The sequence below is a fragment of the Rhinopithecus roxellana genome, chromosome 22, assembly GCF_007565055.1.
Source record: "Rhinopithecus roxellana isolate Shanxi Qingling chromosome 22, ASM756505v1, whole genome shotgun sequence".
NCBI lineage: Eukaryota > Metazoa > Chordata > Mammalia > Primates > Cercopithecidae > Rhinopithecus > Rhinopithecus roxellana.
The window spans coordinates 4,178,959-4,204,225 of record NC_044570.1 but is presented as its reverse complement, the minus strand read 5'-3'; positions in this window follow the sequence as shown (position 1 = coordinate 4,204,225).

Genomic DNA, 25,267 nt, shown 5'->3' with positions numbered 1-25,267 from the left:
CGTATTCCCCCGTCCATTCAATGCTTTTTGCCAAATGTTCGCCTTCCTTGTATTCCATTCCATTCCTCAATGCCAGTCCAGTCGATATTCCGTCCATGCCATATATCATTCCAACTATTTGCCTTCCATATTCCTCCATTCCATATACATATTTCCATTCCATAATATTCCATGCACGCCATAATCACTTCATTCATTCATCAATGCCTTCATATCGGTTCCATTCCAATTTCCATTCAATCCATATTCCAATTCCATTCTTCCAGTCCATTCTATTCCTATTCCATTCCAATCCATATTGCATCCATTCCATTCATTTTCATTCCATATTCTATCCATTCATTTTCTTTTCCATTCCATTCCATAATCCATTTTATTCCATTTTTCCATTCCATTCCCTTCCATATCCATTCCATTCCATTCCATATTCCATTCCTTTCCATTCCATTCCATTTTCCTTTCATTCATATATTTCCATTCCGTAATCATTCCCTTCCACATTCCCTTCCTTCCATATTCTTTCCATTTCATTCTATTCCTCTTCTTTCCTTCCATTCCATTTATATTGTTGCTTTGGTTTCTTGCGTTCTTTTCCGTTGCTTATTGCTGCATTCCTTATTCCGTCTCATTCCATTCTATTCCTCCATTCCTTCTCTTCCATTCTTCGTATTTTCCATTCCTTCATTGCATTCCATATTTCCAATCCTATTCATTCCTTCCTTTCTCCACTGCCTTTCCATTTTGCTTTCCATTCCATATTCCATTCATTCTAATTCCAGTTCCTTATCCATTCTCGTTCCATTTCTTTCCATTTCGTTCCATATTCAGTCCATTCTCCATATTCCATTCCATGCCATTCTTCCAGATTCCTTTCCATCCGATGTCCGTCCATTGCCATTCCATATTGCATTCCTAAAAAATAAAAAAATTCCATTCCATATTCCATTCCTATTCCAGTATTCTATTCCATTCCATTCCATATTCCATTCCATTCCATTCCATTTTATACTGCATTCCGTTCTATTTCCATTCCATACCATTCCATGCCATTCATTTTTCTTTCTTCCATTTCAATTCCATTCCATTCCTTATTGCATTCCATCCCATATTCCATTACATTCTATTCCATATTCCATTCCATTTCATTCCTATTCCATTCATTCCATCATTCCATTCCATTCCATTCCATTATCCATTCCTTCCATTCCCATCTATTTCATTCCCTATTGCATTCATTCCATTCGTTTCCATTCCATTCCTTATTCCACTTCATTCCATATTCCATTCCACTCCATTCCATTCCATTCCATATTCCATTCCATAACATTCCATATTACATTCCATTCCATATTCCAATTCTTTCCATATTTTATAATTCAATTCATTCATTCCATATGCATTCCAACCCATATTCCATTCCCTTCCATTCCGTTTTCCATTCCATTCCATATTTTATTCCATCATTCCATTCGAATCCATTCTATTCCATTCTGTATCCCATTCCATTCCATTGCATTCCATATTCATTCCATTGCATTCTATTTCCATCCACTACATATTCCATCCTTTTCCATTCCAAATCCACTGCATTCCATTCCATGTTCCATTCTATTCCATTCCGTTCCATTTTCCGTTCATTCCGTATTCCTCCATTCCATTTTCCATTCCTCATTTTATTCCATTCATTCATCCCATATTCCTTTGCTTTCCATTCCATTCAATTCCATTTCCATTCCATGCCATATTCCATAACATTCATTCCGTTCCCATTCCATTCCTTCCTTCCATTCCATTCGTATATCCATTCCATTCCATATCCATTCCATTCGATTCCATTCCATTCCACTTCCATTCCATTTCCATATTCCTTTCCATTCCATTCCATATTCCATTTTCCATTCATTGCCATTCCATTCCATTCCATTCCATTCCATTCCGTTCCATATTGCATTCCGTTCCAATTCATTCCATTCCATTCAATCTATATTCCATTCCATTCCTTTGCATTCCATTTCGTTGCATATTCCTTTGTCATTCCATTCCATTCCCTTCCGTTCCATTCCCATTTTCCATTCATTTCCATTATTTTGTTCCGTTGCATTCCGTTCCATTAACTTCCATATTCCATTCCAATCCATTCCATTTTCCTTTCCATTCAATTCCATTCCATATTCCATTCCATTCCATCCCATATTCCATTCCATTCCATTCCATTCCATATTCCTTTCCATTCCATTGCATTCCATATTACTTTTCATTCCACATTCCATTCCATTCCATTGCATTCCATTCCATTCTATTTCATTCCATATTCCATTCCATTCCTTATTCCACTTCATTCCATATTCCATTCCACTCCATTCCATTCCATTCCATATTCCATTCCATAACATTCCATATTGCATTCCATTCCATATTCCAATTCATTCCATATTTTATTCAATTCCATTTCATTCCATATGCCATTGCATCTCATATTCTATTCCATTCCATATTACTTTCCATTCCATTCAATTCCATATTCCTTTCCATTCCATATTCCATTCCATTCCATTCCATATTCCAGTCCATTCCACATTCTATTCCATTCCATTCCATTCCATATTCCATTCCATTTCCTATTCCATTCCATTCCGTTTTCCGTTCCATTCCAAATTCCTTTCCATTCCATTTTATTTTCCATTCCACTCAGTTCCATATTCCATTCCATTCCATTCCATTCCATTCCATATTCCATTCCATTCCGTTCCATATTCCTTTCCATTCCATTCGATATTCCATTCCATTCTATTCCATTCCAATCCATTCCGTTCCATATTCCTTTCCATTCCAATTCATTCAATTCCATTCAATTCCATATTCCATTCCATTCCGTTGCATTCTTTTCCATATTCGTTTCCATTCCATTCCGTTCCCTTCCGTTCCATTCCATTCCATTTTATGTTTTGTTCCGCTCCATTCCGTTCCTTTCCATACGATATTCCATTCCATTCCATTCTATATTCCTTTCCATTCCATTCCATTCCATATTCCTTTTCATTCCATATTCCATTTCAATCCATTCCATTTTCCATTGCATTCCATTCCATTCCATATTCCATTTCTTTCCATATTCCATTGTATTCCATATTCCATTCCATTCTATTCCGTTCCATTCCATTCCATTTTACTCTGTTCCTTTCATTCTGTTCCATATTCCATTCCATTCCATTCCATATTCCATTCCATTCTTTTGCATTCATTTACATTCCACTCCATATTCCATTCCATTCCTTTCTATTCCATTCCATTCCATTCCATATTCCATTCCATTCCATTCCTTTCCATTCCTTTTCATATCCGATTCCATTCCATTCCATATTTCATTCCATATTCCATTCCATTCCATTCCAGTCCATTCCGTATTCCATTTTTTCCATTCCATTCCATTCCTTATTCCATTCCATTCCATATTCCATTCCATTCCATTTCTTTTTCCTTTCCATTCCATATTCCATTCCTCTCCATATTCCTTTCAAGTCCATTCCATTCCCTTCCTTTCCATTCCATTTCATTTCTTATTTGTTCCGTTCTGTTCTGTTCCATTTCATATTCCATTCCATTCCATGTTGTATTCCATTTGATTCCCTTCTATTCCATTCCATCCCATTCCATTCCATATTCCATTCCATTCCTTTCCATTTCATTCCATTCCATATACCGTTCGATTCTATTCCATTGCTTATTCCATTCCATTCTATTCCATTCCATTCCATTCCGTTCCGTTCCATGTTGCATTCGATTCCATTCCATATTCCATTCCTTTCCATTCCATTCCATTCCATATTCCATTCCCTTCCATTCCATTCCATTCCCTTCCATCTTCCATTTTATTCTATATTCCCTTCCATTCCATTCCATTATGCTACATTCCATTCCATTCCATGTTCCACTCCATATTCCATTGCATTCCACTCCATTGCATTCCGTTCCATATTGCATTCCATTTTATTCAATTCCATTCTAATCCATCCCATTCCATATTCCATTCCATTTGAATCCATTCAATTCCATCCCATTCCATATTGCATTCCATTCCATTCCATTCCATTCCATATTCCATTCCCTTGCATTCCATGTTCCATTCCATTCCATATTCCATTGAATTCCTTTCCACATACCATTCCATTCCATTCCATTCCGTTTTGTATTTCATTCCTTTCCATCCCATTCTATTCCATATTCTTTTCCATTCCATATTCCATTCCATTCCACATTCTATTCCATTCCATATTCCATTCTATTCCATTCCATATTCCATTCCATTCCATTCGATTCCATCCCATTTCATTACATTACATTACACTACATTCCATATTCCATTCCATTTTATTTTCCACTCCATTCCATTTCATATTCCATTTCATTCCATTCCATTTCTTTCCATATTCCATTGCATTCCATTCCATATTTTATTCCATTCCATATTCCTTTCCATTCCATTCCATTCCTTTCCTTTCCATTCTATTCCATTCCATATTCCAATCCATTCCTTTCCATTCCATTCCGTGTTGCATTTAGTTCCATGTTCCATTCCATTCCATTCCATTCCATATTCCATTCCATTCCATATTCCAATCCATTCCATATTCCATTCCATTCTACTGCATATTCCATTCAATTTCATATTCCATTCCATTCCACAATCCATTTCATTCCATATTCCATTGCATTCCATTCCATTCCATATTCCATTCCATTCCATATTCCATATAATTCCACTCCTTTCCATTCCATTCCATTTTCCATTCCATTCCATTCCTTTCCATTCCATATTCCATTTCATTACATGTTCCTTTCCATTCCATATTCCATTCCATTCCATTCCATATTCGAGTCCATTCCATTGCATATTCCGTTCCATTCCATTCCATATTCTCTTCCATTCCATTCCGTACTCCATTTCATTCCATTCGATTCCATTCCATTCTATATTCCATTCCATTCCATATTCCATTTCATTCCATTGCATTCCATTCCATATTCCATTTCATTCCTTATTCCATTTCATTCCATTCCATTCCATTCCATATTCCTTTCCATGCCATATTCCATTCCATTCCATATTCCATTCCATTACTTATTCCGTTCCATTTCACTCCATTCCATTCCATTCCATTCCATTTTATTCCATTCCATTCCGTTCCACATTCCATTCCATTCCATTCCATATTCCATTCCACTCCTTTCCATTTCATTCCATTCCATTCCATATTTGATTCCATTCCATATTCCTTTGTATTCCATTCCATATTCCATTCCATTCCATTCCATTCCATTCCATTCCATTCATTCCATTCCATATTTCATTCCATTCCATTCCATATCATATTCCATTCAATTCCATTCATTCCTTTCCATTCCATATTTCATTCCATTCCATATTCCATTTCATTCCATATTCCTTTCCATTCCATTCCATTCCCTTCCCTTCCATTCCATTCCATTTCATATTTCTTTCCATTCCGTTCCATTCCGTTCCGTTTCATTCCATATTCAATTCCATTCCATCTTCCATTCCATTCCATTCCCTATTACATTCCATTCCAATCCATATTCCTTTCCATTTCATTCCATTCCGTATTTCATTCCATTCCATATTCCATTCCATTCCATTCGGTATTCCATTGCACTCCATTCCTTGCAATTCCATTCCATTCCATTCCATATTCCCTTCCATTCCATATTCCATTCCATTCCATATACCATTCCATTCCATTCCGTTCCCTTCCATTCCATTTTTTTCCTTTCCATTCCATTCTGTTCCATATTCCATTGCATTTCATATTCCATTCCATTCCTTTTCATTCCTTTCCATTCCACTCCTTATTCCACTCCATTCCATTCTATTCTATATTACATTCCATTGCATTCCATTCTTCATTCCATTCCATTCCATTCCATATTCCATTCCATTCCATTCCATTCCTTTATATTCCATTCCATATTCCATTCCATTCTATTCCATTCCATATTCCATTTCATTCCATTCCATATTCCATTCCATTCTATATTCCATTGCATTCCATTCCATATTCCATTCCATTCCATATTTCATTCCATTGCATTCCTCATTCCATTCCATTCCATTATATTCCATTCGATATTCCAATCCATTCCTTTCCGTTCCATTCCTTATTCCATTTAATTCCATATTACATTCCATTCCTTTCCGCATTCCATTCCATTCCATTCCATATTCCATTCCATTCCATATTCCATTCCACTTCCTTTTATAATATTCCATTCTATTCCATTCCATTCCATTTTCCGTTCCATATTCCATTCCATATTCCATTTTATTCCATTCCATCCCATTCCATATTCCATTCCAACCCATATTCCCCTACATTCCATTCCATATTCCATGGCATGCCATGTTATATTCCATTCCATATTCCATTCCATCCCATGTTACATTCCATTCCATATTCCATTACCTTCCATATTTTTTTCCATTCCATTCCGTTCCCTTCTGTTTCATCATTCCATTCCATTTCGTATTTATTTTCGTTCCATTCCGTTGCATTCCATTCCGTTCCATTCCATATTCCATTCCATTCCATAGTCCATTCCATTCCATTGTATTCCATTCCATTCCATTCCATTCCAGATTCCGTTCCATTTCATTCCATTCCATACTCTATTCCATTCCATTCCATTCCTTCTATTCCATTCCATTTTCCATTCCATTTCATTCCATTCCATTCCATTCCGTTCCATATTCCATTCCATTCCATATTCCATTCCACTCTATTCCATTTCATATTCCATTCCATTCCGTTCAATATTCCATTCCATTCCGTATTCCATTCCGTTCCTTTCCATTCCATTCCATTCCATTCCATATTCCATTCCATATTCCATTCCACTCCATTCCATTCCGTTCCATATTCCATTCCATTGCATTCCATATTCCATTCCATTCCATATTCCATTACATTCCATACCATATTCCTTTCCATTCCATTCTGTTCCGTATTCCATTCTATTCCATACTCCATTCTATTCTAATCCATTCCATATTCCATTCCATTCCATTCTATTCCATTCCATTCCATATTCCATTCATTCAGCTTCAGGCCAATTCAAAAGTATCACATAATTTCTAAATCACAATTTTTTCTTAATCCAACTGATCTTAACCATCAAATGATTCCATAGTGAGAATCATTACTCTGAAAGATTGATCTTGTTATAATGATAATGGAAATTTACGTATTTAAAATAAAAAACAGATGCCTTTTTTTGTAGAACTCTACAAAGCAAATTGTTACAAGAGAGGCAGAAGAAACACAATATATACATATCCAAAATACAGTTTGCAGTGAAATGAATGAAAGCACTTTACAGATAAACTTACCTGATTTAAAAAACTAACCTGTAAATGGATTTCTTCTAATTTTTCTATTGCCTGCATTGCCTTTTCATCAAGCTCCGATTTATATTCTTGTACTTTGCCAAGTTCTACCATATTGTTTTCCATATGGGTCTTAAGATTTAATATTTGTTCTTTCAACATCTTTTTATCCTCCTCAAGTTTTTCACATTCCTGTTGTACTTGTTTCATAGATAATAAATGCTGTTGAAGAACTTGATTGTCTTTCACCAGATTGACACATTTTGAAGATACAGCTTCCTTCTCTGCCATAAGATCATCAAACTGTATAAATGAAATAATATAGTTTGATAATGAAGTAGGCTAAGAATAATCTAATACAAAACCAATAGTAAATTTTGACAAGTATTTACTTGCAATAAAATGTTATCTGTAACACAGTAGATTCTTCAAATGTAAAGCCTGAAATTACTCAGAATTTTAAGAGCAAAGTTAAAGCTACCATGAGTCACAAAAATATATGCTTTACTGTCATCATCTTTCCAGAGAACTTTTGCACTTCATCTGACTTTTATTTTCCTGATAATACATTTCTGTTCCTCCTTCAATGGCAATAAGTGATCTCTCAGTGAAAATTGTCTAACCCCCTCCCTCATCCTCACTCCCCATAATATGTCAAAACAGTGTCAGACATATCATTTTGGGTGATTTAGGCTACAGTCAATAAATGACTCTGGGAATAAGACTTTGAAAATAATTTAATACTCTATACTAGGGATTGTGGCTCATGCCGGTAATCCCAGCACTTTAGGAGGCTGTGGCAGAAAGATCACTGGAGGCCAGGAATTTGAGATCAGCCAGAGCAACATAGTGATACTCCCATGTCTATATAAATATAATATATATGTGTGTGTGTGTGTGTGTGTGTGTGTGTGTGTGTGTGTATTTTTTTTTAATTAGCTGGGCATGGTGGCTCATGCATGTAGAGCCAGCTAGTTGGGAGACTGAGGCAAAAGAATGGCTTCTACCTAGAGTTCAGGGCTGCTGTGAATTATGACCACACCACTGCACTTCCACCTGAATGACAGACAAAGACCATATTTCAAAAAGACACAAAATAATGAATCTTGTAAATAAGGATTCTGATGCCATAAGCCTTTCCTTAGACTGCAAATGTTTCCTGACAAATTGAATTGCATTTTAAGAAGTAATGATTCTTGGGGTAAAGGCCATAGAATACAGCACCCAGAAATAAATCCACATAATAAATAAAGCCAACTGATTTTGGACTAAGGTGCCAAGAACATAGAGTGGGGAAAGGACAGTCTCTTCAAATGAATGGCACTGGGAAAACTAAATATCCATATGGGGAAGAATGATACTAGCTTCCTCTGTAACACCATATAACAAAAGAAACGCATAATCAATTGAAGACTGAAATGTAAGGCCCCAAATTATCAAACTACTGTAAGTAAATATAGGGAAAATGCTTGAGGACATTAGTCTGCACAAAGATTTTTATGGGTAAGACATCAGAAGCATAGGAAAAAACAAATGATAGACCAATGGTACTACATTGAGCTAAAGAGCTTCCGGCCAGCAAACAACTGAGTGAAGAGAAAACCTGTAGCGTGGGAGAAAATATTGTCAACTACTCATCTAATAAGGGACTAATATCTAAAATATACAAGAAACTCAAACAACTTGACCGTTAAAAAAAAATTTGAGTTCAAAATCAAACAAAATATCTGACTATACATTTTTTTTAGAAAAAAGAAATACAAATAGCCAATAAATAAATTTTAAAATGCTCAGTATCACTAATCCTCAGGGAAATACAAATCAAATCTACAGCGTGATATAATCTTGCTTCAATTTGAATACATTGCTATCATTGAAAAGATACAAAAATAACAAATGCTGGTGAGGCTCCAGAGAACAGGAAACTCTTACATGCTGTTGGTGGGAAGGTAAATTAGTGCAGCCACTACAGAAAACAACACGAGTTTTTCTCACCAATCTAATAATGGAACTGCCCAAGGACCCAGCAACCCCACTACTGGGTATTCAGGCAACAGAAAAAAGAAAGCAATAGATCACAAGGATACCTGTCGTCACATGTTTGTTGTAGCACTATTCACAACAGCTAATGTATCAAATCAACCTATATGTCCATCACCAAATGAATGGACAAAAAACTGTGGTACACATACACAATAGAATACTATTCACCATATAAAGGAATTAAATCCTGTTATTTGTGGCCACGTGGATCAGTCTGAGGGATGTTATGTTAAGTGCAGATAAATACTGCACATTCTCACTCCTGTGTGGGAGCTGAAGAAAAACTGAGGGCTGGGCAACATGGCTGATGCCTGTTATTTCTTAGCACTTTAAAAGACCAAGGCAGGAGAATCACATGAGGCTGAAAGTTCCAGAGCACCCTGGGCAACACAGGGAGACATCTCTACAAAGTCAAAAATCAGACAGGTGCAGTGCTGCATGCCCATAATCCCAGCTGCTCAGGAGGCTGAGGTGTGAGAATCATGCGAGCCCAAAAGTTTGAGGCTACAGTGAACTATGATCAAACCACTGTCTCCAATCTGGATGACTACAGCTGCCCAGAGCCCAGACTACACTAAGCAAGGTCCTGTCTCTTAACAACAACAAAAAAGCTCACAGAAGTAGGAGAGGGGAGGCTGGTTAATGGATAGAGAATTACAGTTAGATAAGAGGAATGAGTTCTGGTGTCCTGTGGTATTGTGGGGTGAATATGGCTGACTATGATTTATAGTATGTTTTTAAAAAGCCAGAAGATTTTGAATGTTCATAATTCAAAGAAATGAAAAATGGTTGAAGTAGTAAATGTGTTAGTTAGTTTGATCATTACACACTATATACATGTATCAAAATGTCACTCTATGGCCCATAATTATGTATATATATGTGTCAATTAAAACAAAAGTGAGGCTATACTCATCCCATTTAAAAACAGAATATGGGCCAACCTTATTGACTTCCTTCTAATGAATAGAATGCAGTAAAAGGGATGCCATGTGGCTTCCCTGTCTCAGACTGCTTTCCCTTCGAACTCAGCCCCCAGATTGTGAGAGAGATCAGGCCACAAAGACAGCCTGGCAGTGCCAGTGTCAGTGTTCATGCTGCCTGCCCCAACCAAGGCTCCAGCCAATGGCCAGCATCAACCATCAAACACGTGGGTGAGCAAAGTTTCAGATGATTCCATTTCCCCAATTGATCAGCTGTTCCTAGAGACACTGAGGGGAGCAGAGACAAGCTCTCCTGGCCAAGCTTTTTCCGAACCACAGGTTCATGAACAAACGAAATGTTTTTCTTTTAAGCCACAAAACTCTGGGTAATTGTTAGAAAAATAAAGTTTAAAAGAGAAAACAGGAAACATAACTTGTGTAGCAGCAAAGAGTCTCCTTTAAAGTAGAATCTAATAAATGTTGAGATTCATTCATTGATGGCAAACATTACTGAGAAGCAGCAGATAACCAGGAGAGAGACATAAGCTGCTGAGGAGGAACTTTTCCTAAAACCCCCTTCAATCATGAGCTCTGATAACAAGGCAAGGGTGTCTCCTTACAATTTCCCCTCAAGGTAGGAAACCAGACTGGGAAGCAAGAAGACATACGATTTGAGAAACAACTAGAAATACTTGTTTACATAACCAAAATCAGACATTTACCTGATTTCAATTAACTAAAATTCTAAAAGAAGAAGCTTTGAGTATTTATTAATCCATCTAGTGTTCAATTTTCATTTTCCTTTTCTCAGTGAGGAAATAAGGAGAACATTATGGAATGATTTTTAGTCTTCAAAGAAGTAAAATAAACAGTGCGCTTTGAGTGCTAAGACATCAAATGCAATTTCTCCTTCACCTTACTTCAAGCTTGTTTGTATGGAGAAGTTAAGACCATCCCATCTCTATGTTATGCCACAATGCATCTCTATAGCACACAACTTGACTCTGAAATTTTGAAAGTCAGTAATACTAATCTACTCTATATCTCTGATAAATTGCCTGAACATTACCTGATTTTGAAGTGCTGCACTCCTAAGACTTCTTCTTGGAATGAATTAAACTTCATATTCCAAGAATCATCTACTGAGCTAGAAAGCAGAGCTGTGCATCTCTGTTTCAGTAAAAGGAGGTCAATACAGGGAACTGTGGTTTCTGAAAATGCAAGATTGGCACCAAGAAAAGTATTAGCCACAGTGCTACCCAAGAGAACCAGCTACTAGGTGGAAAGAGGATCTGAGAACTGAAAGATGATGACTTCACTTGATTTCCACTGAGGAAAGCTGGCAACTCAGACTTAAACTTCTCCTTCCTGGATGGTAGACATCTATGGAAGATTCTATGAAGTACAATGAATTAGCAAAACATAATGCACTAAATATTAGACTATGTCAGCCGATCCTGTGATCAAAACTTTCCGCAAATATAACTATAGAGTGAGGCAATGGAAAAGAGACTAAAGGTTGGAATGGAGAAAAAAAGAAATCAAGTGTGTCTTGTATGCCTGACTTCCCATCATGTCTTAGAGTAAGTAAGGTATAAACTGGCCAGAGACGTCTTTGAGACACAAAAGGTGAAGTTAAAGATATTCCACTAAATTTAATTTTTATTATGACACAAGACATCTGGTAATATGCAATATGATGGAAGAAAACTCCTCATTAAATTTGATTTGGCCTTGTCATAAGAATAGACGTAAACAAGCTAAGAGTTGATAATCTAAAAATAAACCTGCACATTTACAGTCAATTGATTTTATACAAGGTTAACAAAAGAACAGAATGGGAAAAGAATAGTCTTTTCAACAAATGGTGCTGGGAAAACTGGGTATCCATATGCAAAAAGTAAATAAAGCTGGACCAAATATCTTCTTTAAAAATTAACTCAAAACAGTTCACTGTAACAGCTAAAACTATAAAACCCTCAGAAGAAAACCCTGGCATAAATCTCTGTGACTGCATTTCGCAGTGTTTTCTTAGCTATGACTCCAAAGGAAAAATGGATTCATTGGACTTCAAAATTGAAAACTGCTGTGCCTGAGAAGACAGTATCAAGAAGTGAAAAGGTAAGACACTGAGTAGAAGAAAGTATTTGAGAAGCGTATATCTGATAAGGGACTTACATATATAGGACATATAAAGAATGTCTGCAATTCATAAATAACAAGATAACCCAATTTTAAAAATGGGCAAAGATTTTGAATAGATATTTCTGCAAAGAAGATATAAAGATGGATAACAAGTACATTAATAGATGCTTAACGTAATTAGTCATTAAGAAAATGTAAATCAAAACCACATGTGGTATCACTTCACACGACAGGATGAAATCTTTGTTCAATAAAAAAGAGGAAGTAAGTGTTAGGAAAAAATGCAAAGAAATTAAAACCCTTTTCCAATGCTACTGGGAATGTAAAGTGGTGCAGCCACTTTGGAAAACAAACTGGCAGCTCCTCAAAAGGTTCAGCATGAAGTCACCATATGATCCAGAAATTCCAGTCATAAGTATATACTCCAGAAAAATAAAAACATATGCAAGCACAAAAACTCATACATAAATGTTTACAGCAGCATTATTAATAGGAGTCAAAAAGTGGAAACAACCAAAGCGTCCATCACGTTTGGGTGGGGAAGAACCCAAAGGTTCATCACCTGGCGAATGGATAAATAAAATGATTGATGTATCCATACAGTGGAGTATTAGTCAGCAATAAGAAGAAATTAAGTACTGATACTGTATTAGGAGGAGACAGCAAAATGCCTAGGCAGATACGGAAGTGTCCCCGGAGAATCTTCAAGCAGTCCCACAAGCATTTACACCAGATGTTATGTGCTGCTAAGGGAACCTGGACTTGTCTTGCCTGGACATGCCAGCAGAGGACTGGAGGCCTACAAGCACTGGGGGGATGGGGAGGAGTCACCAGGAATTCCCGCCTTATGCAGGGGAGGAGCCTGACCACTTCAGCTCATGTGCTCCTGGTATTCAATTGTGAGGTGGAAACCTGTTTGCAGGACCCCTCTCTTTGCTGAGCACTTTCCTTTCACTTAATAAATTCTGTCCTCCTCACTCTTCAATGTGTCTTCATGCTTAATTTTTCCTGGTCATGACAGAAGAACCCAGATGTAGCTGAACTAAGGAGCAAAAACCCTGCATCAATACCTGCTACAGCACAGATGCAGCATGAAAAATTATGCTAAGTGAAATAAACCAGTCACTGTAGACCACTTGCTTATTATTTCAGAGGCTTATAGGCAAATCTATACAAAGAAAGTGGGTGGTTCCCTAGGGCTGAGGGAGGAAGGGGAAACTAGTGAAGATGGCTAAATAATGTGGGGTTTGTTTTTAGGTGATGAAAATGTTCTAAAATTGATTGTAATGAGGACTGCATAACTCTCTCAAAATATGAAAGGCAATGACTTGTATATTATGATTAGTGAATTGCATGGTGTGTTCATTATTTCTCAATAAACCTGTTATCCTCCACCCCAAATTAATTTGGTACTAGTGATTTTGGTACTAGTGATCTGGAGACAGACGTTGCTTGGTTTCAGATCACTGGCCAGAGGTCAAGGCCTAAGAGAATCAACAGCATGTCCTTTTTATAGAAAGAAAGATTTATGTTTTAAAAACGATTCTTTTCATTAGTGTGAAGTCAGTAAAATTAAATGAAAAATCTTTCTTTCACTGCTTAAAGCGCTGAGAGATTTATATTGAGGAATAAGACTTGTTTCCTTTGGCCCCAATTTCTATCCAAAGGGTCTGGAAATCACACGCTTCAAACTATAAAATCTCATCAGATGAGTTTTATTAACTCTTATAATGTGGCTTACTTTCTAACCTCATTCCAGTCCAGCATCACAGAGAAAAGAAGCTGAAGAAAATCAAAGTATTTAACCCCTAAATATTTTTTTTTGCCATATTTTGAAATGGCTACTGCAGGGCCAAAAGATTGAAATGGCCTCATTAATGCAGCCCAATCTCTCCCCTTCTAGGTCTTCCCAGTTCTGGGGAAGATTAATTAAGAGCCTGATGCATTTAAAATCTGAAAAGGTGGTGAGGGCGGAGCAAGATGGCCGAATAGGAACAGCTCCAGTCTCCAACTCCCAGGGCGAGCGACACAGAAGACCGGTGATTTCTGCATTTTCAACTGAGGTACTGGGGTCATCTCACTAGGGAGTGCTGGACAATCGGTGCTGGTCAGCTGCTGCAGCCTGACCAGCGAGAGCTGAAGCAGGGCAAGGCATCACCTCACCTGGGAAGCGCAAGGGGGAAGGGAATCCCTTTTCCTAGCCAGGGGAACTGAGACACACAACACCTGGAAAATCGGGTAACTCCCACCCCAATACCGTGCTTTAAGAAAACGGGCACACCAGAAGAATATATCCCTCACCTGGCCGGGAGGGTCCCACGCCCACGGAGCCTCCCTCATTGCTAACACAGCAGTCTGCGATCTAACCGAAACGGCAGCAGCGAGGCTGGGGGAGGGGCGCCCGCCATTGCTGAGGCTTAAGAAGGTAAACAAAGCCGCTGGGAAGCTCGAATTGGGTGGAGCTCACAGCAGCTCAAGGAAACCTGCCTGTCTCTATAGACTTCACCTCTGGGGACAGGGCACAGCTAAAAAAAAAAAAAAAAAAAAAAAAAAAAAAAAAAACAGGGGAAGCAGCAGAGGCCTGAGCAGATGCGAACGACTCTGTCTGACAGCTTTGAAGAGAGCAGTGGATCTCCCAACACGGAGACTGAGATCTGAGAATGGACAGACTGCCTACTCAAGTGTGTCCCAGACCCCTGAGTAGCCTAACTGGGAGACATCCCCCACTAGGGGCAGTCTGACACCCCACACCTCACAGGGTGGAGTACACCCCTGAGGGGAAGCTTCCAAAGTAAGAATCAGACAGGTACACTCGCTGTTCAGCAATATTCTATCTTCTGCAACCTCTGCTGCTGATACCCAGGCAAACAGGGTCTGGAGTGGACCTCAAGCAATCTCCAACAGACCTATAGCTGAGGGTCCTGACTGTCAGAAGGAAAACTATCAAACAGGAAGGAAACCTTTACCAAAACCCCATCAGTACGTCACCATCATCAAAGACCAGAGACAGATAAAACCACAAAGATGGGGAAAAAGCAGGGCAGAAAAGCTGGAAATTCAAATAAAAAGAGCGCATCTCCCCCTGCAAAGGAGTGCAGCCCATCACCAGCAACGGATCAAAGCTGGTCAGAGAATGATTTTGACGAGATGAGAGAAGAAGGCTTCAGTCCATCAAACTTCTCAGAGCTAAAGGAGGAATTACATACGCAGCGCAAAGAAACTAAAAATCTTGAAAAAAGAGTGGAAGAATTGACAGCTAGACTAATTAATGCAGAGAAGGTCATAAACGAAATGACAGAGATGAAAACCATGACACGAGAAATACGTGACAAATGCACAAGCTTCAGTAACCGACTCAATCAACTGGAAGAAAGAGTATCAGCGATTGAGGATCAAATGAATGAAATGAAGCGAGAAGAGAAACCAAAAGAAAAAAGAAGAAAAAGAAATGAACAAAGCCTGCAAGAAGTATGGGATTATGTAAAAAGACCAAATCTACGTCTGATTGGGGTGCCTGAAAGTGAGGGGGAAAATGGAACCAAGTTGGAAAACACTCGTCAGGATATCATCCAGGAGAACTTCCCCAACCTAGTAGGGCAGGCCAACATTCAAATTCAGGAAATACAGAGAACACCACAAAGATACTCCTCCAGAAGAGCAACTCCAAGACACATAATTGCCAGATTCACCAAAGTTGAAATGAAGGAAAAAATCTTAAGGGCAGCCAGAGAGAAAGGTCGGGTTACCCACAAAGGGAAGCCCAACAGACTAACAGCAGATCTCTCGGCAGAAACTCTACAAGCCAGAAGAGGGTGGGGGCCAATATTCAACGTTCTTAAAGAAAAGAATTTTAAACCCAGAATTTTATATCCAGCCAAACTAAGTTTCATAAGTGAAGGAGAAATAAAATCCTTTACAGATAAGCAAATGCTTAGAGATTTTGTCACCACCAGGCCTGCCTTACAAGAGACCCTGAAGGAAGCCCTAAACATGGAAAGGAACAACCGGTACCAGCCATTGCAAAAACATGCCAAAATGTAAAGACCATCGAGCCTAGGAAGAAACTGCATCAACTAACGAGCAAAATAACCAGTTAATATCATAATGGCAGGATCAAGTTCACACATAACCATATTAACCTTAAATGTAAATGGACTAAATGCTCCAATTAAAAGACACAGACTGGCAAACTGGATAAAGAGTCAAGACCCATCAGTCTGCTGTATTCAGGAGACCCATCTCACATGCAGAGACATACATAGGCTCAAAATAAAGGGATGGAGGAAGATCTACCAAGCAAATGGAGAACAAAAAAAAAGCAGGGGTTATAATCCTAGTCTCTGATAAAACAGACTTTAAACCATCAAAGATCAAAAGAGACAAAGAAGGCCATTACATAATGGTAAAGGGATCAATTCAACAGGAAAAGCTAACTCTCCTAAATATATATGCACCCAATACAGGAGCACCCAGATTCATAAAGCAAGTCCTTAGAGACTTACAAAGAGACTTAGACTCCCATACAATAATAATGGGAGACTTCAACACTCCACTGTCAACATTAGACAGATCAACGAGACAGAAAGTTAACAAGGATATCCAGGAATTGAACTCATCTCTGCACCAAGCGGACCTAATAGACATCTATAGAACTCTCCACCCCAAATCAACAGAATATACGTTCTTCTCAGCACTGCATCGCACTTTTTCCAAAATTGACCACATAATTGGAAGTAAAGCACTCCTCAGCAAATGTAAAAGAATAGAAATTATAACAAACTGTCTCTCAGACCACAGTGCAATCGAACTAGAACTCAGGACTAAGAAACTCAATCAAAACCGCTCAACTACATGGAAACTGAACAACCTGCTCCTGAATGACTACTGGGTACATAACGAAATGAAAGCAGAAATAAAGATGTTCTTTGAAACCAATGAGAACAAAGATACAACAGAATCTCTGGGACACATTTAAAGCAGTGTGTAGAGGGAAATTTATAGCACTAAATGCCACAAGAGAAAGCAGGAAAGATCTAAAATTGACACTCTAACATCACAATTAAAAGAACTAGAGAGGCAAGAGCAAACACATTCAAAAGCTAGCAGAAGGCAAGAAATAACTAAGATCAGAGCAGAACTGAAGGAGATAGAGTCACAAAAAACCCTCCAAAAAGTCAATGAATCCAGGAGTTGGTTTTTTGAAAAGATCAACAAAATTGACAGACCGGTAGCAAGACTAATAAAGAAGAAAAGAGAGAGGAATCAAATAGATGCAATAAAAAATGATAAAGGGGATATCACCACCGACCCCACAGAAATACAAACTACCATCAGAGAATACTATAAACACCTCTACTCAAATCAACTAGAAAATCTAGAAGAAATGGATAATTTCCTGGACACTTACACTCTCCTAAGACTAAACCAGGAAGAAGTTGAATCCCTGAATAGACCAATAGCAGGCTCTGAAATTGAGGCAACAATTAATAGCCTACCCACCAAAAAAAGTCCAGGACCAGATGGATCCACAGCTGAATTCTACCAGAGGTACAAGGAGGAGCTGGTACCATTACTTCGGAAACTATTCCAATCAATAGAGAAAGAGGGAATCCTCCCTAACTCATTTTATGAGGCCAACATCATCCTGATACCAAAACCTGGCAGAGACACAACAAAAAAAGAGAATTTTAAACCAATATCCCTGATGAACATCGATGCAAAAATCCTCAATAAAATACTGGCAAACCGGATTCAGCAGCACATCAAAAAGCTTATCCACCATGATCAAGTTGGGCTTCATCCCTGGGATGCAAGGCTGGTTCAACATTCGCAAATCAATAAACGTAATCCAGCATATAAACAGAACCAAAGTACAAGAACCACATGATTATCTCAATAGATGCAGAAAAGGCTTTTGACAAAATTCAACAGCCCTTCATGCTAAAAACGCTCAATAAATTCGGTATTGATGGAACGTACCTCAAAATAATAAGAGCTATTTATGACAAACCCACAGCTAATATCATACTGAATGGGCAAAAACTGGAAAAATTCCCTTTGAAAACTGGCACAAGACAGGGATGCCCTCTCTCACCACTCCTATTCAACATAGTGTTGGAAGTTCTGGCTAGGGCAATCAGGCAAGAGAAAGAAATCAAGGGTATTCAGTTAGGAAAAGAAGAAGTCAAATTGTCCCTGTTTGCAGATGACATGATTGTATAGTTAGAAAACCCCATAGTCTCAGCCCAGAATCTCCTTAAGCTGATAAGCAACTTCAGCAAAGCATCAGGATACAAAATTAATGTGCAAAAATCACAAGCATTCTTATACACCAGTAACAGACAAACAGAGAGCCAAATCAGGAATGAACTTCCATTCACAATTGCTTCAAAGAGAATCAAATACCTAGGAATCCAGCTTACAAGGGATGTAAAGGACCTCTTCAAGGAGAACTACAAACCACTGCTCAGTGAAATCAAAGAGGACACAAACAAATTGAAGAACATACCATGCTCATGGATAGGACGAATCAATATCGTGAAAATGGCCATACTTCCCAAGGTTATTTATAGATTCAATGCCATCCCCATCAAGCTACCAATGAGTTTCTTCACAGAATTGGAAAAAACTGCTTTAAAGTTCATATGGAACCCAAAAAGAGCCCACATTGCCAAGACAATCCTAAGTCAAAAGGACAAAGCTGGAGGCATCACGCTACATGACTTCAAACTATACTACAAGGCTAAAGTAACCAAAACAGCACGGTACTGGTACCAAAACAGAGCTATAGACCAATGGAACAGAACAGAGTCCTCAGAAGAAATACCACACATCTACAGCCATCTGATCTTTGACAAACCTGAGAGAAACAAGAAATGGGGAAAGGATTCCCTATTTAATAAATGGTGCTGGGAAAATTGGCTAGCCATAAGTAGAAAGCTGAAACTGGATCCTTTCCTTACTCCTTATACAAAGATTAATTCAAGATGGATTAGAGATTTAAATGTTAGACCTAATACCATAAAAACCCTAGAAGAAAATCTGGGTAGTACCATTCAGGACATAGGCATGGGCAAGGACTTCATGTCTTAAACACCAAAAGCAATGGCAGCAAAAGCCAAAATTGACAAATGGGATCTCATTAAACTAAAGAGCTTCTGCACAGCAAAAGAAACTACCATCAGAGTGAACAGGCAACCTACAGAATGGGAGAAAATTTTTGCAATCTACTCATCTGACAAAGGGCTAATATCCAGAATCTACAAAGAACTCAAACAAATATACAAGAAAAAAACAAACAACCCCTTCAAAAAGTGGGCAAAGGATATGAACAGACATTTCTCAAAAGAAGACATTCATACAGCCAACAGACACATGAAAAAATGCTCATCATCACTCGCCATCAGAGAAATGCAAATCAAAACCACAATGAGATACCATCTCACACCAGTTAGAATGGCAATCATTAAAAAGTCAGGAAACAACAGGTGTTGGAGAGGATGTGGAGAAATAGGAACACTTTTACACTGTTGGTGGGATTGTAAACTAGTTCAACCATTATGGAAAACAGTATGGCAATTCCTCAAGGATCTAGAACTAGATGTACCATATGACCCAGCCATCCCACTACTGGGTATATACCCAAAGGATTATAAATTATTCTACTACAAAGACACATGCACACGTATGTTTATTGTGGCACTATTCACAATAGCAAAGACTTGGAATCAACCCAAATGTCCATCTGTGACAGACTGGATTAAGAAAATGTGGCACATATACACCATGGAATACTATGCAGCCATAAAAAAGGATGAGTTTGCGTCCTTTGTAGGGACATGGATGCAGCTGGAAACCATCATTCTTAGCAAACTATCACAAGAAGAGAAAACCAAACACCGCATGCTCTCACTCATAGGTGGGAACTGAACAATGAGATCACTTGGACTCGGGAAGGGGAACATCACACACTGGGGCCTATCATGGGGAGGGGGGAGGGGGGAGAGATTGCATTGGGGAGTTATACATGATCAAAATGATGAATTGATGGGTGCTGACGAGTTGATGGGTGCAGCACACCAACATGGCACAAATATACATATGTAACAAACCTGCATGTTATGCACATGTACCCTAGAACTTAAAGTATAATAGAAAAAAAAAAAAAGAATCATTCCTGCTGATGACACCATTCAAGTCTCACACCCTATCTGCAGACACAATCAGATTTAATTTAATTTATAAATGAAACTTTATCATAGATAGGGATGCATAGGAAAAACCGGTTTGTGATTCAGTACTATTCGTGGTTCCATGCATCCACTGGGGGTCTTGGAATGTATCTCCCACAGTTAAGTGCGGGAACTACTGCACTTATTTTGTTATAGCAAACAACACAGCCTCTCCAGCTCTCAGTTCAACAGTTCAGTTTAGAATAAAACACCCTATCACCAGAAGCCAGCAAATTATAGGAATCAGAGGCAGAAACAGGAATCCTTGCAAAGACCTTCCAGCGGCCAATGGAGAAGAGCTGAAGAGAGATTGGTGTGTTACTCTGGCAATACTCTTCTGGGGAAGGTGCTGGGGGTTTCCAGTTGTAGCTATTTGCTCGTGCGCCCTATGTATAACAAGGCCCAAATTCACCTGCCATTTTACCTCCCACAGAAAGAACCACTGGAAACATCACTCCTTAAGAGCTTATCCATATCGAGAGAAGCTTAAGAACACTGGGGAGGTGTGGCCGGCTGCTGGCAGCATTATCTGATGCGAAAAATATGTAGAAAAAACTCATCAACTCCCTTTACTACCAGAATATTCCAATGCTTGCCCTCCCAAGTAGAGAGAGAAAATTGCTTTTCACCTCACATCAAGCAAAACCCCTTACCATTCCTCATGACAGAATCTAGTTGTAGATGATCATGTCATCATAAGGTAGGCTGTTGTCAACCTATCCATCAAAGGAAGGATTAGTGAAGACATTGTAATGTTACCTAAGCATTCACTGACTGGTCTTATTTCCAACCGAAGGTAAGTATAAAGACTTAGTCATTCCACTTTTACAAGTCCAACCCATTGCGCTGTCCCTTCCATTGCTAGAGAGTCTATCTGGACCCACATATAGAGCAAGAACTCCAGTTTTGTGCTGTGTGGCACGGCATGGTGTCCTTTTCCTCAACCTTTCTATTAGGTCCCAAACATCTATACAAATCATGTTTTCTGAGTATGCAAAGTATATCTCATCAGCATATATCATTCTTTACATTGATAAAGAAGCAAAAGGAAAACAAAAAGGACAAGGAATCTTAAATGACTACGTTCAATTACATGGAGCTTAATTTTTAACTATTCAAAAAGATATCCACTGTACTCTTCGAAAAGATAAAACTATGAAGACAGAGTAAAGATCAGGGTTGCCAGGAGTTGCTAGGGAGAAAGTGAGAGATGAACAGCCATAGTATAGAGAATTTTAGGGAATGTGAAACTGTTCTGTCAATAACATACAGTAATAGATACATGTCATATCATTATACACTTGTCCAAGTTCACAGAATGTACAGCATCAAGAGTGAAGCCGATGTAAACTATGAACTTTGAGTGATTATAATGTGTCAATGTAAGTTCACAGTTGTAACAAATGTACCACTCTGGTGGAAATACTAATCATGGGGAGGCTATGCATGTGGGAGGCATGGAATATATGAGAAATCTCTGTACCTTCTCTTCAATTTTGCTCTGAAACTAAAAAACTGCTCTAAGAAATAAAATTGTTGATTTAAAGAAGATATTCACACTGGGCTCAGTGGCTCACACCTGTAATCTCAGTACTTTGGGAGGCAAAGGTGGGGGGATCACATGAGGTCATGAGTTCAAGACCACCCTGAGGAAATGAGGTTCAAGACCAGTCTGGCCAACATGGCAAAACTCTTCTCTACTAAAAATACAAAAATTAGCTGGGGCACGATGGCGGCACCTCTAATTCAGCTACTCAGGAGGCTGAGGCAGAGAATCGCTTGAGCCTAGAAGGGTTTCCACATTCCCAAGGAGAGTGGCTCACTGTGTCTAAAGTGTTTTTATAAAAACAGTGTGGGTTACTCTGAACAGCTGTCTCCTTCTAGGAGTCTGGAATTTGGGTACATGTCAGGGAGAGTAACCTCCATAGAAACACTTGGGTACTTAGTCTCTAATGAGACTCTGGTACTGGTAGATATCACTGCACAAAATTGTCAAAATGTGAGCCTGGGAGAATTAAGCAGATCCTGGAACTCCACGAGAGAACTCCTGGAAGCTTGTGCTGGCTTCTCCAGACTGACACATGCACCTTTTTCCTCTACTAATTCTCTTGTCCCTTTTCTTGTAATCAAGTAAAGACTGAGTATGACTATTTGCTGAGTCCTGTGAGTCTTCTAGTGAACCACTAAACCTGGGGGTGGTCTTGGGGAACCTTGGCACAAATACATTGTGTAAGATTTTTATAAAGTTGATATGATACATGTAACTATAATCAGGTGGTTATTCACAGAATAGCTTTCCCTAATCTGTTTTTCTTTTCCTTTTTTCCTTGTTATTGACTTGGAAAGTCTGATATTTCTAATCTATCCAATTGAATAAAGCCATAAAAGGAAAAAATGAAACGATAATGTCGGAAAATAATGTGAAATAACAGCAATCCTATTTAAACCGAATAAAAAAGAGAGATCTGGTGATTGACAATGTGTCTATGATATGAATGTTTCTAGAAAAAAATGAAAAGGTGGCCAGTTTTCTGCAACTCAACTGGGCTTAATTCCTTTTCATAATAATTGTGCAGGCCAGGTGCATGGCTCCCACTTGTAAATCCCAGATTTAGGGAGGGGCTGAGGCAGGAGGATCACTTGAGTCCAGAAGTTCCAGACCAGCCTGGGCAATAGAGTGAGACCTCATCTATTAAACAAACAAACAAACAAACAACAACAACAACAAAAACCTTAAAAGAAATTATCCAAGTGGTGGTGCATGCCTGTAGTCCCAGCTACGGGAGGTAAGGTAAAAGGTGAAAGGATCATCTAAGGCCAGGAAGGCAGAAGTTGCAGTGAGCCAAGATGGCACCTCTGCACTCCAGTACTGGCAAGAGAGGAGATCCTGTATCAGAATAATAAATAAATAAATAAATAAATAATAAATAAATAAATAAATAAATAATTGTGCATCAGCGCGGATGTAAACCACACAAACTGTAGTCCCAGCTACTCAGGAGGATGAGGTAGGAGGACTGCTTGAGCCCAGGAGTTCAAGGCTACAGTGAGCTGAATGAATGCACCAATGAAAAGACACGGTATTCTAGCCAAGGCAACATAGAAAAGACCCATCTCCTATAATAATAAATGGATTAATTGTGCATCACCAAGTAATTGTAACTGGAGAAAAACTTAGCACTATTGAGAATGTACTATAACTTCTACCACTGATCATAGAGTTCCTGTTGCTTGCTTCTAATCTTTTTCTGTGTTTTTCTCCTAAAACTGAAAACAGTGTTCATCCATAAAAGCAGTTCATCACAAAACAAGTCAAAAAGATGGAAGAATTGCATCCAGACTGTAGGATGTGTACCACCGCTCCCTGTGACCAGTTGGATTTGGTCATTAAGAATCAGCAGGACTTTTTTTTTTTTTTTTTTTTTTTTTTTTTCTTTTATTATACTTAAGTTCTAGGGTAGTACATGTGCATAACGTCAGGTTTACATATGTATACTTATGCCATGTTGGTGTGCTGCACCCATCAACTCGTCAGCACCCATCAATTCATCATTTATATCATGTAATAACTCCCCAATGCAATCCCCCTCCTGCCCCCCCCTCCCCCCTCCCCATGAAGACCCCAGTGTGTGATGTTCCCCTTCCCGAGTCCAGTGATCTCATTGTTCAGTTTCCCACCTATGAGTTGAGAACATGCGGGTGTTTGGTTTTCTCTTCTTGTGATAGTTTTCTAGAATGATGGTTTCCAGCTGCATCCATGTCCCTACAAAGGACGCTATTCACAATAGCAAAGACTTGGAATCAACCCAAATGTCCACTGTGACAGACGGATTAAGAAAATGTGGACACTATTACCCATGGAACTACATGCAGCCATAAAAAAGGATGAGTTTGCGTCGCAGGACTTTTAACTTTGTGTCTGTGTGCACACACGTGTACGTGTGTGTGTAAACTGTGTGTTGTAACTATGACAGATAAAACCATTTGTGCTGTGGGTAAGAATATGTAATATAACTTGACTTGTATGTCATGAGAATTGCTTTCCTGTCTTCTGTGCTCGTAGCTGTCTTCAAAATAGTAACGGGTGCACATGGTTCAGTTCTACAGTTCTATTGCCATTTATTATGGTACCAGAAAGGGATAGCTGAGTTCCCGGTTCTAAAGATAGTTACTTTCTAGTGACACACATCAATATGTAATACAGTTTTGCCCTTGAAAAGCAGGGATTCACTTATATGCAGATTTCTTTTCTCTGCTCTGCAACCCAGAGACAGCAAGATCCACCTTCCTCTTCCACCTCAGGCTAGTCAACCTGAAGATCCGAAGACCTTTGTCAGGATCTCTATTATGCTTCTGAAAAGTCAATTTATCTTTCCTGCTGATTTTCTTTTCTAACAGCTCAATTCTTCTGCTTACTGTATTGTCTGAACGCAATATAATAATGCGGCAAAAACAAAATAGGTGTATCAACTGTTTTATGTTATCAGGAAGGCTTCAAGCCCATGGTGGCTATTAAGTAGCTAAGG